The following is a 15633-nucleotide window of genomic DNA, read 5'->3' as shown; positions in this document are numbered from 1 at the left end:
CTTCACGGATGGGCTTGGAGCTGGCAGTATGAACTAAATGTTCGCATCCCCTCAAATTCATATGTCGAAGCCCTAACTCTGAACGTGACAGTATTAAGGGGTGCGGGGCGGAGGGGAGCTTTAGAAGATGCTGAGGGTTGGACGAGGTCGTGAGAACGAGGCTTCGAGAGGGTGGCGAGTGTCCTTGTGAGACGAGGGAGAGACCGGAGCCCTCTCTCTCTGCCATGCGAGGATGCAGTGTGAAGGCCCCCAGCGGAACCCGGCCACCCCGGCACCCAGCTCTCAGACTCCCAACTCCCAGGCTCCAGAACTGTGGGGAAACAAATGAGTGCGGCTTCAGACCCCCCCCCCCCCACCCAGCCCATGGCACTTCGTGACAGCAGCCCGGACGGACGAAGACCAATGGACACCTTCGAGCCGTGAGCTTCTGCAGATGTATGCAGAAAGGATTTTTAGAAAATTCTCTCCATATCCAATGTTTCAGAAGCCCGTCCGCTGTATCCAGTGAAACACACGTGCACAGGCGAATTGCATCTCACTTGGAGTTTAGCTTTGAAAGTCAGCCCTTGGGGCAAACATCCCGGGGAGTCTGGATTGTTTTGTGTTTTTTTTTTTTTTGTTCCGCCGCCTCTTTCTCTCATTCTTTCTCTCACTTCTTCCCCCTCTCCGGCCACATACATTTGAGTTCACTCAGTGGAATCCGTGTGTGACGTGTTCCCACCTGTCAGAATACTGTAGACCGACCGGGTGGCTTAGAAACACCGGACGTGTGCTCCTCACGGTTCCGAAATCTGGAAGTCCGCGATCGGGGGCCAGCAAGGTCCCTCTTCCCCGCTGCGGACGGCCGACCTGTCCTTGCCTCTGCATAACAGGAGGAAGGCAAGAGCTCCGTGGGGTCCATGTGATAGAGGGACTCATCTCATCACGGGGACCCATCCTCGCGGCCTCCTCACCCTCCCAAAAGCCCCAGCTCCTGACGCCGTCCCACTGAGGGGCGGGATTTTAACATGAATTTGGGGGGCGGGGAAGGGATGTAACGGGGAAGTTCTCGGCTAGAGAGGGCACCTCGTCCCCACTCCCAGCCGTAACTCCTCTGCCGATGGGCGAGTCACGGCCGGGTCAGAGGAGATGAGCAGACACCACCTCCCAGCCCCCCGAGGCCGCCCGAGAGCCTGGGGGAAGGGGGTCCGCACGCAGGAGTGACTTCCCCACGCACGTGTGCCCTAGACCCGGCTCTTTTTCATCTGCAAATAAAGGCAGAGTCTGGGGTTGGCGGGGCCTTATGGTTATGGACGTGTTGGTGGAGCAGGTGGAGCAGCATTTTATCCGCGTCTTAAGCAAATGTCCCGGAAAACTAAAGCAGACCCCTGTCAGTATCTCATACACTGTCTCTCTCTCTCTCTCACACACACACACACACACACACACACACACACACACCCCTTAGTTAACGCATGTTTGTGGAAGAGGTGTCGCGTCCACGCCTTATAAAAGAGGGTCTGAAGAACAAAATGTAAAAATGTTCTCCGCGATGTCCTTGTCACCGACGATTGATTGCATCGTGCTGCGATTCGGGGAGACCCCAAGGAGATAGGGGGGTGCCGCAGAGCCCTTTGCCCTCGCTCTCGTCCTTGCCGGTTCTGCTCACCCCGCTTCCTGTCAGCGGCGTTCGGGCTGCATTCGCTTCCAAAAAGCCTCGTTGATCCTCTCCTCGTGGCGCCGTCCGGCCCCCACTCACACTCATGTCCGCAGCTCTCCTGCTGCTCACTCGTCCCCAGAAGGACGCGGTTTTGGAAATCGGAGACGGCAGTTAGATTAGCAGCAGCCGTTGGACCCGTGAACTCGAACTCACGTCCGAGAGTGACTCACCTGCTGCCCCGCACAGTCAGGACCAGGGACGTCCTGACTTAGGGACGCAGGACGAGCTTCCGCGTCGGCACCTCCCGGAGCCTCTGCCCCCCTCCCCCGCTGCACACGGGGAGGACACGCGGGGCCCCCGCGAGCTGGAACGCGGTGCGGCCTCGGCCGTGGCGGCCTCCAGGATGCCGCCGTGAGCGTCGCGGCAAATGCGCACGTGGCCTTCGGGGCCGCGTGCCCCTCGCCACGCAGAGGCTGAGTCTGCGGCTTCGTTCTTGGCCAGTTTGTCGAGAATCCCGGCGGGGACTGTCCCAACCACAGCTTCATTACCCCCATGGTCTCCTCTGTCTGTGCAAAATTGGGCAGCTTTTACCCAAATAGATTTATTTATCCTGAATCTGTGGGAACATTTCTATGAAAATAGACCCCGTCCCATTCAGCTTTCCCCGCCAGGGGCGAAGAAGGAGCTGGGACTGGCTTAACCGGTCCCGCAACTGTGGTTCCCACGTTCCCACATTTTTTTGGGGGGGTGGGGAGGTGGGTGGATCTTACCTGTGAATTTACTATATTGTTGGCAGGCAATGCTTTTGGATATAGGTTTACAGCAGGTTTAGGGCCAAGAAAGCATCAGCGATTTCAGAGGCGCTAAGCTTTCAGAGGAAACTCTTTACGGTCACCTCACCGCTGTCCCCTGCCGGTCCAAACCCCGGCACCATGACTTCCCATCACACCCCACCGAACACGTAGGGCACTTCTCCGCAGCCCCGGGAGAGCACTGCGCGAATGACCGAATGACGGCTTTTCAGGGAAGGCGAGGCGAGGTGACAAGACTCAAGACTCGCTCCCAGAGATATGCATCTTTGCACCTGAGCCTACACCTGCCCTTCCTTCTACCTGCCGCCCGGGCTTCCAAATTCCAGCGCGCTCGCTCCCTCCCCTGCCTCAGCCCCGTGCTCAAAGGTCAGCTTCTGGGGAGGCCGTCTGGACCACCACTTATAAAACTGCAGACGGTCACCCTTCTCTATCCCCCTGTGCGGATTTGCTCTTCTTCATAGCAGTAATAGCCCGACAGATATATAGTTATTGTCTGCCTTCCCCGTCTCAGTGTGAACCCCAAGAGAGCATAACAGCGTGTCTTACAAAATATATACATAAATATATATATATATACACACACAGGTACACATATATATATATACATATGTTTATTGTTCATATATGTAATTTGTTCACATATCTTGAGCACCTGCCATGTAGTTAGCTCTCTACCAGTACGAATTAACATCATATGTACACATCGATTGTAAGGTAAGCCTCCATTCCAGAAATGTTAAAATGGTGAATATATATATATATATATATCCATCTTAAAAATCAAGAGAACGCAGTAAAATGGCCTGTGAAATGCCTGGATTGTTTAGAGCCGCGAAACGCCCTCTACCCAGAATCAGAATGAAAAGGCCGAACGTGTTTTGAGAGCGTGTTGAGGTGCCAATTGTCACGCTTCCGAATGCTTCGGCTTTCGTGACGCCAATAATTGCGAGAGTTAAAAAAAAACCCAGGTGCCTGCGTCCCGGGCTCATTTCTCAGGGCTTCCCGCGCCTTCGCTCGCTTAATCCTCACGACGACACGCACGTGCTGCCGCTTTCGCAAATGCGACGGCGGGGCCTTCGGGAGGGTGTGATGAGGGTTTGGTCGATCCGAGAGATCTTCATGTACTCAGCAGTAAAAACGCAGGGTTAGCAAACTTTCTGTCGAGGGCCAGGTCGTCAACATGTGCGGCTGCGTGGTCTCTGTCCCGACGACCCGGTTCTGCCCGTGTCGGTCTGAGGCAGTTGTAGACAAGGTGAGACTTGACAGGTGTGGTCGTGTTCCAGTACAACTTCTGGAAAAGAGGCCGGCCGGGCACAGCTCGCTGGCCCCTCCGCGGAGTCCGCGTACGCCGTAACCTTCATGCGTGTGAGGAGGGCTGTGTCACGTTTGGGGCATCACTGTAGCCTGTGCAGGGAGCACCGCGCTTTGCACGTGGTAGGTCCTGAATGAAAGAAAGAATGAATGAATGAATGAATGAATGAATCAGCCGGTGGTCTTCCTGTTGAGACCGCCGTGACGGCAGCTCCGACCTCCCCGTTTGCCTTTCCCAGCACGTCCTTCTTTCCCTCGCTGTGACTTTCTCTCCCTCCTCCCACGCCTTCCTCGTTCCAGGCCGCAGAGCCAGCCCCCACCTGCCCGGCCTCCCTCACAGCGCCCTGGGGAACGTGGGTGACACATCCCCGCGAGCGCTTCTGCCCGCAGTGGCTTTTTCTGGCACGTGTGTGTGTGTATCGAGACATCTCTTTACCCCCTCCTTATTCTAGAAAGGGCACAGGGCAGTCTGCAGAGCAAGATCGCGTAATTAAAACGAAGCCTGCGGGAGGAGACGTGATGGTGGGGGCCGTGACTCGGAGCCAGGATGGACAGGAAGACACGAGTCACCCCGACCTTGCTGTGGGGGGCCAGGGATTTGGGTCGGAGCTCTCCGACGGCCGGCAGGAAAAGCAACTCAGCCCCTCCCACCCCACTATCTCCAACTAACCGGCACTGACCGCTGCTCACGGCAGGCGGAACTGTCCGGTGCTCGGGGCAGCTGGAAGTCTCTCCGGAGAGCCCACGAGAAAGCGTAGCCAGGACCGGGGCCCAGCAGACATGAGGCTTCCTCAGCGGACATGGCGGGCATACTCACTGTCTGCTCCAGCCGTCCCTGGCCTAGACTGCCCTGTTACATGGACGGCTGGACCCCGCCAAAATACCCTCAAATGGGAGAGGACACATCCATGTCTCTGGGCCTGGGCTCAGCTGGCACGGCCCGGACTACAGCCCTGTGAACGACGGGACCAGGTCGTCCGCAGGCATCCTTACAGCGTGAGGAGGCAGCTGTCGGTCAGGGGGACCCGGTGCGAAGCCCGGCCCTGCCTCTGGCCTCCGGCCCAGTCCCATCACGTCATGGCTGAGATGGGCGTGGAGGTCAGCCTTCGCCTCGGTGTCAGGCCCGAGTGGCAAGCCGGCACCGGCCTTCGCCGCCGTGATTTCATTTAAGCCTCGCGGCGGCATCGCGAGGTAAAGGCCACCTCGGTTGGCCTCGCGCTGCTGCAAGCTTCACGTCAGCATTTTCTCAATGTTTTTTTTCGTTTTTGGTTTTTTGTTTGTTTGTTTGTTTTTTCAATATCACCCAGCGAGAGAAATTAAATACCAAAGGATGTGATTTTCTCAGGCAGCGCTGAGCTTTGGAGCGCGGCAAACCGTTGTCACAGCGAAGATGTCTTTTTCCACCACGCCGTTTCACCTCGGCCCGTTTTTGCCCCCTCGGGAGGACAGTGTCCGCCCTGTTGAGAATGCTTTAGGTGTATGAACTCCTTAACGGCCCATTTGATGCATGCCAGGTCAACCCAGGCCCAGAGAGGTAAAGGAACTTGCCCAAAGTCACAGAGCTAGTGGGAGGGAGCTGGACTCCGGCCTTGGAGTCCGGCCGCAGCCGGAACGGGGGCCTCGGTCACGTGTCTCGCTCTTTTCGCTTACCCAGGTGTCATGTGCGTTGTCCTGTCCTGGTGCGTGCAGAATTCCTCATCCTTTTTAACGGCCGCGTTGTTTTCCGTTCGCGTGAGCCCGTGGCCACCGCTGCCGAAGGCGGGCCGGTTTCCAGTCTTTCACGATCGGAAACTCTTGCCCATACGCTCCCTCCCTGCTCGTGGGTCGTTTGGCTTAAATGCAGGCAGCCCCGGAGGAATCGCTGCCCGCGGACTTAACCCATGGCATTTTGTCGAGAGTGAGGCAACGTCTCCGCGAAGCTGAAATTCTCACCGAGCCATCCAGAGTCGATTTGTACCCCTTTCTGAACTCGGCTACTGTTTTGATCCCCAAATTCTGTCTGACCCGGCTAGTGACTGGGACGTGGGCTCCCCGCCCCTGCCGCCTCTATGCCTGTAAGTCGCCGAATTAATTACGCTTGTCGTCTGGTACTTCCCTATGAGTTTCTCTTTGAACGTCAATTCTCACTTCGTTCTAGGCAGGCCGAGGCAGCCGGCTTCCGCCCCCGCCGCCCGGACGCCGGCGTCGAAACGGGGCCTAGGGAAGCAGCTTTGCAGCTTCTCCCAGGTCGGGGAGGGGCCGGGGGAGGGACAGTCAAGTCCTTCCTGCGTCGCTCACCCTTTTTTTTTTCTCTAAGAGCCGGCTCTCATTCTGCAGACTCTCCCTGGTCCTCATTTGTGAGGGATATGGCCGGCTTTTAGCAGTCAAGGAAATCCAGCCCGAGCAGGCCTGGCATAGTGTCTGCACGAGACAAATTCAGATCGCGTCCAGCCCCCCACCCACGGCGGGTCTCCTCACCCTGTGCTGTGACCTCAGCGAGCAAATCATGGTGCACAGGGGCCGGACCGTCACGGACAGTGTCTGCAGCCTCTCTCTGCATAGAGTCAGTCGCCTCTGACCAAGCCGGCTGCGCTCCTGAAATCATCGCGGTCATTAAACCCAATGGCGTCTGGCGATGGTTTGTTTTGTACATTCCTCAAGGAAGCGCGGGTTAACGGGATGGAGAGGCCCAGACGGGATTTTGTACGAGCAGAACGAGCCGGCCCGCGCTGTCTGGTTAGGAAGTCCCGCCGTGGCTGACTGCCGCCCCGTTCCGTAAGCGGTTTTCTCCGGCTCCGTGTGGCCGATTAAACACGGCGCCCGGGTCGATAATGGCAGGTAGCCGGACTCCGTCGTGGCGATGGCGTTAGCCTGGAACACGGCAGGTACGCAGAAAGGAATCCGATGTGTCCAGGTATCCATCCATTCAGCCAGTAGTGACCTCGTTTCCGTCAGGTACGGTTTACGGGATACACAGCTTAGGGATATGACGGAATAGCTTGCTTTCCAGTTGGGGGATGAAGACGATGAGCAGATGTAGATGACGAGTGGCGTGAGGAGGAACACAGCAAGGGGGACACGGGGTGCCTACCGGGTGGGGCGGGGGGAGTTCTCAGAGGAGACGCCTGAGCAGTGATCCATGAGGATATCTGCGGGAGAGTTCTCCAGGCCCGGCCGGCGCAAAGGCCCTGAGGTAGGCCACAGCATTCACCTCGGGTCTGTCAACAGCACCGCAGAAGGTCAGAGCTCAAGGACATTTGGTTGAGCCCCTTCCCTGTCGGATAAAGACTGAGGCCAGATTAGGGGGCCCTGACTGTCCCAAGGTCACACCGCTGCTGGTGGGACAACGTTTCAGGACGCTCGACTCCCATCCCCACTCTTCACAGAGACTTTGACAGCCGGCAAACGTGTCAACCAACCCGGTTGGACCCCCAGCACCTCCGTCCGCCAGCCGCGTGGCCCAGATGACTGCGCCTCCCTGAACCTCAGCTCCCTCATCTGTGAAATGGGAAGGAGTTGAGCTGTGGGCCCCAGGCTCGCTGCGAGGAGCGCGTGAGGACGTGTGGGCTCGGCACATGGCGCGTGGTGGCCCCGTTCTGCAGGGAACGTCAGTCACGGGCCCTGCGCCGCTGGCTACCGAACGAACACCATGAACCCCCTGCCCAGCTCCTCACCCCCGGACATGACACCCGTCCTTCCCCGCGAGGCTGCCACCTGACCCAAACCGCATTTGCATTTGTTTGTTTTTTGTTTGTTTGTTTGTTTGCGGCGGAGGGTGATCTGTGTTCCGAGTGGAGACCTTCAGCGGGCAGGACCTTGAGGGACACGCTTCGGCGTCCTCATCTGTAAAAAGCAGCCGTGGTCCCGCTCGTCGCTGGGTCTGGCACGCGTGATCCGGGCCGGCGAGGCGGGATGCGTGAGAAGCCCAAAGCGCGGTGTGCGGGGTGGCATCGCCGTACAACACGGCATCGCAGGCAGCGTGATGGGAAGGGGCCTCCACTCCCCGGCCCAAGCCCAGGGTTTAATCCCGCTCAGCGCGGCATTCTCCTATCGAAACGGGATGCCCCATGCCGCCCCGGGTTACAGGAATTGAATAAGCTCAGAATGCTACAGTCTTCACATTCAGCACAGCGTCTAGTCACCAGGAATCAGCTAGTGTGACTTTTGCTCTCTCTTCTCTGCCACCAAAATGATGTCAGAGATTCATTTCTGATGGCTCGCCTTCGATTCCATTTGACAGATGAGGAAACCGAGACTCCCAGAGGTTAGACTGTATCACTCGGGCAGGCAGGGAGGAGCCAGGATTTGAACCCCGCTGGTTTGACTCCAGTCCGGAGAACCTTCCGGCCTTGCCTGTTGCCGAGCTCATTCCGGATTCTTAATGCTTTGATCTGACTGGTTTGGGAGCTGATGGAGGAAGGCCAGATCCTCGGCGACTCATCTGCTTCCTTAGAGTCAGTCAGAGGCTCAGGCGGACCCTGGAGGAAGCCACCCCGCTTTGTCCCCTGGCTGACCTGTCCCCCGCAGCCCCGGTGGACCTTATCCCAGAGATTCCTGCTGGCATTCATGCCTGACCCACCTCACAGTTTTATTTTCAGAGCCTCCGAGATGTCTCGCACTTAGAATCCCAGGTCCCACGGGGCTGTGGCTAATTAGCCTTTGATTATTCACAAACAGAAGAGGCAGGAGCGGGGAGCCGGGGCCTCCGCGCTCTAATCACCCACAGGAAGCGAGGCTGAGGTTTCTGGAAGCAGCTGAGCCAGGATCTGGAGATGGGAGGTGAAAGCACCCCGAGATCACCAGCCCGCCCTTCGGTCTTCACGTGGGGAGGGACAGACGGGGAGCTGGCCACACCCCCGGGTGGCGATAACCGTGGGTTTTGGGGGGGTTTTTTTTTGCTGTTGATTTTTGTTTTCTGGTTTTTTTCCCCCGCCTCAGGCCGATCCCGGCCACCTCCGTGTAACCGCAGCCTGCTTTCCAGGAAGTCACTTCCGTTGTCACCAGGCCAGGAGACAGTTAGCATCCTTTTTAGGTTGCACGTGCAGTAGGACACTTCCAAACCAGGAGCTCCGCCGTGCATTTCCAGCAGGAGGAAGGGTCCCTGTCCTTCCTCCCTCACTCTGTTAATAGGAGAAAGTGTTGCGAAGAAGGTGAGACGCCTTCTGACGGACGATTCGCTTTACCACTGGTGCAGGCTCAGGGCTGTTCACTCGCTCGACAAACAATCTCAGCTCATTCGGAGCAGAGGCTGCGTCTTTACAGCCATCTATGTCTACACTCTTGACGTTTGGGGTCGGCTAATTCCTTACCGCGGGGCCATCCTGTGCGCTGCAGGCTGGTTAGCAGCATCCCCGGCCTCTCCCCAGCAGGTGCGAGTACCCCCAGCTCTGACAGTAAGATGTGCAGGACGTCCCATGAGGGATAAGACCGCCCTCACTGAGAGCAACAGTTCTAGAAGGGTTCCCACCATGTAGCCCCCCCCCCCCCGCCCTCCATTTCCTCCCGGACCCACTCTCCTGCTTTTTATCCTTTTCACTTCCTCTGTCCCAGCCACGCTGGCCTCCTCGCTGGTCCTCACTGGCCAGGTGAGCCATGCCAGGCACGTTGCCACCTGGGAGCCCCTGCCCTGCAGCTCCCTCCCCCTGACACGTTTCCCCCCCCTCCCCCCCCGACGGCGTTCACGCGTGATCTCATTAGCATCATTCTCTGTCTGTCTCCCCATGCTAAGAGTTCCTCTATGGCCCCCAAGCTGTCAGACAACGCTTTTGTGACATACGTGTCCCGTGCCTGCGTAATGCAGATCCCACTTGCCCAGAGATGGAGGATAAGTTTTGTCCATGGTGCCGCAGGGTAAAGGAGCGTGGAGGTTCCCGGCAGGGCAGAGATAAGTCGGGGTGCATCCCCAGGGCAGCAGGACGCAGGGCTGAGTCTGCGGAGAAGGGCGCTGGGCAGAAGCCGCCCTGCTGGCCCGCCTGGGGTCAGCCCTGCTGGGCCTGGGGCCAGCCCTGCTGCGCATCCTGGAGTCAGCCCTGCTGGGCCTGGGGTCAGCCCTGCTGCGCATCCTGGGGTCGGCCCTGCTGGGCCTGGGGTCAGCCCTGCTGGGCCTGGGGTCAGCCCTGCTGCGCATCCTGGGGTCGGCCCTGCTGGCCCGCCTGGGGTCAGCCCTGCTGGGCCTGGGGCCAGCCCTGCTGCGCATCCTGGGGCCAGCCCTGCTGGGCCTGGGGCCAGCCCTGCTGCGTGCCCCCACGTGGCTCTGGGCTCTGTCCCCTGGGGGCCCTTGCGGTGTGGCCTCCTGCTGTCCGCATTGGTATCCGGGCCGCCCTGGGCCCTGCATAAACACGCCCCCTGCCGTCAGCCCTGACGCGGCAGCTTTTGCCTGTGGCATGCGAGTGTCAGAACAGGGGTAAAAATAGTGCTCGGCGACCGCGCTCTGCTTGTTTTGGACTTCGAGAGGCAGCGACGCTGGTTGTTCCTCCCGCGCGTGGTGGGGCCGCCTCGAGACAGCGTCCCGGGGGCCCCGACCGCAGACAGGCGTCAAGGACACCCGCCGCGCTGTGCCCTGCCCCAGCAACCCCGTTTTACAGAAACCTTTCCTTCCATTCCCCGTCTTCTTAAAAAAAAACTTCGCAGAAGGGGACAGAAGGAGACTCTGAGGCCGTGCTGAGCAGCGGGACCCCCGTGGCCGGGGAACGGCGCTGATTCTCGGAGGTGCTTCTGGCTTGATCCGCCGTAAGGGGCAGAGCCAGGATCCGAACCCACTGGTCTCCAGGAAGCCCGTGCTGAGGGCATGGCCCCATCCTGCCCTCCGCCCTCCGCGGCGGTCAGGATGCGATGGCCTTTCCGAAGAGGGACATGGTGGCCGCTAACGTTGACTCTCAAGAGGGAGATTCTCTTCCCACTTAACAATCTTTACGTGAGGACCCTCGGGCCTCTGGTTGGGGCGTAAAGACCTAGCTTTCTGCCTCCAAAGTGTCATGATGCAGCTATCTCAAGGGGGCGGCAGTGGCTTCTCTACGAGGCGTTTGCATTTAGGTCAGCAGAGTGAAGGAGTAAAATCCTCGTCGTTTTAGTAAACGGAGGTTTCTGGTCCTGTCCGACGGTGCCAGACTTGGGGACGCCCCTCTCCCCTCCTGGTTTCCGAGGCCTCCGGACACCAGCTCATGTAGCAGACAGGGAGTGACTTCCTGATGTCCCAGAGCAGACCACGGTCTCTTCCGGAGCACAGGGCTGAGGGCTGGAGTCCAGTTCCCTGCTCTCCTTGGCGACAGCGGCCAATCAGAATTTGGGTCCTGACTCAGGAGCCCGACTCGGGTTACAGTCTCTTTGCCCGGAGCCAGCGACGCGGCCCATGCCACCATCTGGTCCCTGCCTCTCATATGTGGTGGCCTTGCCGGTCCCTCAGATGGCCCACTCAGCACTCGGGGCTGAGACCAATTGGACGAACCTCTCGCCCTTCGCCAGCGAGACCAGGGAGAGGTGGGGAGAGGTGGGGAGGGGGTCCCCCCATCCCCGCGCCCCACTTGGTACAGAAAAGGGTTTCGGGAAAACCGTGCGTGGCCCCGTGCAGCGACGTCATCCCAAATGTGCGTTTTCTTATTCGCGTCCACTTTAAAGTCACGGTTTGCCCCGCTCCATTGCCGACTGCTCTTCCGATGGCGCGGCCTCCTGGCAGGGTGGTTTTAAACTTCTTTGTCGCCAGTCCATACGGGTGACGCTCAGTAAACAAACACTGGACCAGAGCAGGGGTGGGTGCGGGCCCGCAGACCAGCCGGCCCGTCTGATGTCAGAGGCTCTCCTGCAGACCATCTCTGCAGGTCATTTCAGATCAGCTCAACAGACACAGAGGCTGAACCGGTACCCGGGAAACGGAAAGTAGTCAGAGCTGGTGACCGGAAGCATGGGGGGAACTGATTAATTGTCCTTCCCTCTTCGCATTGCCTGCCAGGAGGCTCAGAGACGGCGTTCGCACCTCTCACAAGTGCCTGGGACCCACGGCCATTTTCTGGATGCTTGACAATTTGCTCCTGTCGGCAAATTAAATTTCCCACTGGGCTCTTTTCTCTTGATTCCGTTTCTTACTTCCTTCTACCTCACATGTTTGTTTAATTTTGGGTCAACGGAGCTGTGTTTTGCTTAAGCGTTTTTGTAGCATGGAAGAGCAAGGGTAAGCAGCTATAGGAGTAAGATAAAAATATAATTTCTTGCTGTATCTGTCTCCGTATGTCTCTTACTTAAGCATCTTTCACCCCTGCACCGTTTTTCAGCACATTCCAGACGCGAGGCGTTCAGGAATATAGTTTGGCCTTTGAAGGTTTAGGAAAACACAGCTCGGAAGGTCCTCAGGCTTCCTCACCCCTCTGTGGGCTCAGGACCTGTGGTCCGTTACTGACTGTGCTGGTGGCCGGGCCTCAGTTTCCACATCTGTGTGGGATGAGAAATAACCACCCCTGCTGTCGACTGACCTCACCGATCCCGTATCTCACACGCTTTTCATCGAACGAAAATCCTTTTAAAACAAGGCAATGGTCAAGTGGCCTGAGAACGATCGGGATCGAGTGGCAGATCCAGGGGTGTCGATCACCACCTGGGCATCGTCCCCCGGTCCCCTGCATCGACGTGATCATCCGTGAAGTCAGTTATTTCGTCTTCAGAGAAATCAGAGGCGTTGGCTGGGAGTCTCAGCTCTGCCTTCCACTAGCTGTGGCCCAGGGGCCTTGGTCTTAATTTTTTTGTCTGCATAATAGAGATAATTCTGTGAGACGCCCTTGACATTGCCCCCCAGCTCAGAGCGAACTCACCGACAAGTAAGTGCACACTTTACAGCAGGCTTTGGCCTCTTGGTTGGGCGGATCAGACTATGTCGGTTTGCCGAGTACAGTAGGGGATTCTGGACGTGGAATGTACTAGTAGCTCCAGGCAGTCAGCGTCCCTACGAGGCGTCTCCTTCCACTCTGGTCTTGGCCCTCCGTGTAATGACGGCCTCCAGAATCTGCTCGCTCAGTGCCAGCCCTTCTTGGAAATGGAATTTCACCATAATGAAAAATGAGGTGGGCCTTCCTCTCTCTCTGCCTTCCCAGCTTGAGGACTTTAAAACCTAAATTCAGTCTAGATAGACATCTTTATTTTTACTTAGAAGGCTGTTAAAAATTATGGAAAGTTGGACGCCAGTATTGACTTTCCTTGGATGAAACTTTCAATTCGTGGCTCAGCCTCTCAATTGGATCAGCTCCTTGGCTAAACTCTCAAATCTACCTTTCTTTTTTTTTCTTTTTTTAATTGTGGAAAAAATAGCCAATAGATCAGAGTCTACTTTAATCACGAATCAAGTTCTGTATTCTAAGTAGGGCAGCTAAGAAGCGGAGAGGGCAAGAAAGAGGTAGGAAAGCTGGAATCCGTTGTCATACTTATTTCCTGGATGACATATACGTCCTTAAAACTGGAAATCCCCAGGAATTCATTTGCTCTACCCCAGTTTTTATTCTCTGCAGAAAAGGACTGTCACGTGCCTTTTCTTCTTCCTAGAGAAGGGTTGCCCTAGAGACGGGGTGTGTGGGGCGATGAAACAGATCTCAGAGTTACTTCTGCGTCATCGCGAATTTTTTTTTTTTTTTTTTTGGTGGGGGGCAAAGTTTTTTAGGAGCGAGTCAAATTTTACAGCTACAGAACTGAACCTTTTTTTAAATCTTCTGAACAGCAGTAATTTGCATCCCCAGCTGTCACGGTGATGATGTTGGGTCTTGGATTTCGAATACAATCATAACTTTTTTTTAAGTTCCCATCTAGAGAGCTATCAGCCTAACATTGGGAAAACACATCAGTCAAACTGATTTTTTGAAAATGACAGAGATTTGCGAAACTGGGGAGCGGAGTCACACACACGCTGGGGAAACAAAGCTGCTGGGTTTAGAGTTACTTGTCACATGTCATGGAGTAGAGTATAAAAATGGTGGAAGATAATTGAGGGTTGTACGTGGAAATCATAGAGAAAGGAACGAGTGAGGGAAGGGAAAGGGAAGGAGGGTGGGCACAAACGCTGACGGTGCAAGGAAGTGGTCTGGAGAAGGAGGCGGCAGCCTACCGCTCACGGGCCAAATCCGGCCCTCCACTTGTTTTTGTAAATAAAGTTTTATTGGCACACAACGATGCCCACTTGTTCACATATGGTTTATGACTGCTTTTACTCTGCAGTAGCAGAGTCGAGTCATTGCGACAGAGACTATATATGGCCTAGAACACTTAAAATATTTATTAGCTGGCTTTTTACAAAAATAGTTTGTTGACCTCTGGTCTAGACCATCACAGATAAAATCTCTGACAATGGGGCAGAATCCCTGCCCCACCACTTTTGAGCTGGGTGACCTTAGAGAGTGACTTCATATATCTCCGAGGCTATTTCTTTTTCTGTATAACCGCTCATTGTCTCATTGGGGTGATTTAATCAATCACTCAAAAACTCAGTGATGAAAAACCGTAAGTGATTTTTGTTATTTGGGTCTTTGGGTCAGCCAGATGGTCCTGTTCTCGGCGATGGCTCCGCAATCCTGGCCAGCTCTCATGTCTCAAGACCAGCTTGCTATAGGCTGCTCTAGGGTTGTCGCAGCTAGTACACGTGGGCTCTGCTTCACCTGGTCCCTCATCCCCCAGTAGACGAGCCTGGGCTTGTTCACATGTCAGTGACAGGGTCGCGAGAGAGAGAGAGAGAGTATGCAAGGCTCCCCGGATCCGCACTTAGACCTGGAGCAGGGTCACCTCCACCACACTCCTTTGGACAAAGCACGTCCCCCAGACAGCCCGTACTCAAGGTGTGGGAAGATAGACTCCCCCTCTTAATGGAAGGAGCTGCAAAGTCACATTGCCAAGGCCACGGATACATCAGCAGCCATCAGTACAAGGAGTCGACTGTCCTCATATTATAAGACAAACCCCTAAAGGAACAAAAGAATCACAAAACCCGACGAGTAGGAAGCGCGTAGGAAATCCCAGCTGCTACTGCTCATGCCATGAACGAGGCTGCACACCCAGGGGCGTGTCCCACGGGTTTCGCTGGTGACCGGTTTCTCCCTTAGCCTCCCCGCTTGGGCAGGGCCCCATTCTTATATTACAGAAGCAATGGGTAACTGTTACAGATCCTCAGTTAAAAAGGATGCGCTTAACACAGTGCCTGGCACGTATCAAACTCTCACTCAGTGTTCGTCTTTGTGACTAAGCGATCAACAGATGGGAGGCCTTTTTGTTATTATGTCCGCCACTGGTCAGAAGTATCTGCGTCTCCATCCCAGACAGTCTTGGGCAGGTGTCTCTGTCTTCCTTCTTCGGATGCTCAGTCTCTCTCCCTCCTCCTCTCTCTCGTTCCCTTCTGCTCCTGCCTCATTTGACCTCTCTCTCGGGGACATTTTGCAGAGTTTCCTCGTCCTCTCTCTCTATGAGAGCCCAGCACAGTAGGCCCTTCATGCAAAGTAATGTCTGCCCAGAGTCTAGGGCCCCGGAGCGCTCCCTGACAGCAAGCTCTTGGCTGGAGAAGCCACGAGCAGAGTCCTCAGAAGGGCTAATCGCAGCCAGACAGTGTAGATCAGAAGGAGTCGCTGTGCAGAGCGGGCCCCCTGGGTGGGAGGGGAGGCAGACCACACATGGACCTGTGGTAGGAATCTGGCAAAGGTCCCACCGTGGGGAGCTGCCTTCCGTGAGCCCCAGCACTTGTGAAGAAGTGGCCGACGGCCCCTGGGCATGGATGGGGTCTGTTCTGGAAGGCTCCGTCCTGGCCAACACACTCTGACCCCAATCCAAAGTGTCATCCCCTGCCTCTCCCCTGCTTCGTCTCTCCTGGAAGGACTCAGCCCGTCTCATGTCTTATTTGACAGCTGCCTGTAGCCCATCGGCTCTCTGCCTGTAGAG

At 56.3% G+C, this 15633-nt stretch overlaps 1 protein-coding gene across 1 annotated transcript in view; it reads left to right on the top strand.

Moving 5' to 3' along the window:
- The window catches only part of XYLT1 (xylosyltransferase 1), a 258893-nt gene that overhangs the window by 114629 nt on the left and 128631 nt on the right, over positions 1 to 15633 (top strand). The gene's annotated exons all lie outside the window — the stretch shown is intronic.

Source organism: Rousettus aegyptiacus, unplaced genomic scaffold (genome assembly GCF_014176215.1).
Source record: "Rousettus aegyptiacus isolate mRouAeg1 unplaced genomic scaffold, mRouAeg1.p scaffold_m13_p_8, whole genome shotgun sequence".
In the NCBI taxonomy this organism is placed as follows: Eukaryota; Metazoa; Chordata; class Mammalia; order Chiroptera; family Pteropodidae; genus Rousettus; species Rousettus aegyptiacus.
The sequence above is the reverse complement of the archived record's forward strand: the minus strand, read 5'-3'. Positions and strand labels throughout refer to the sequence as shown.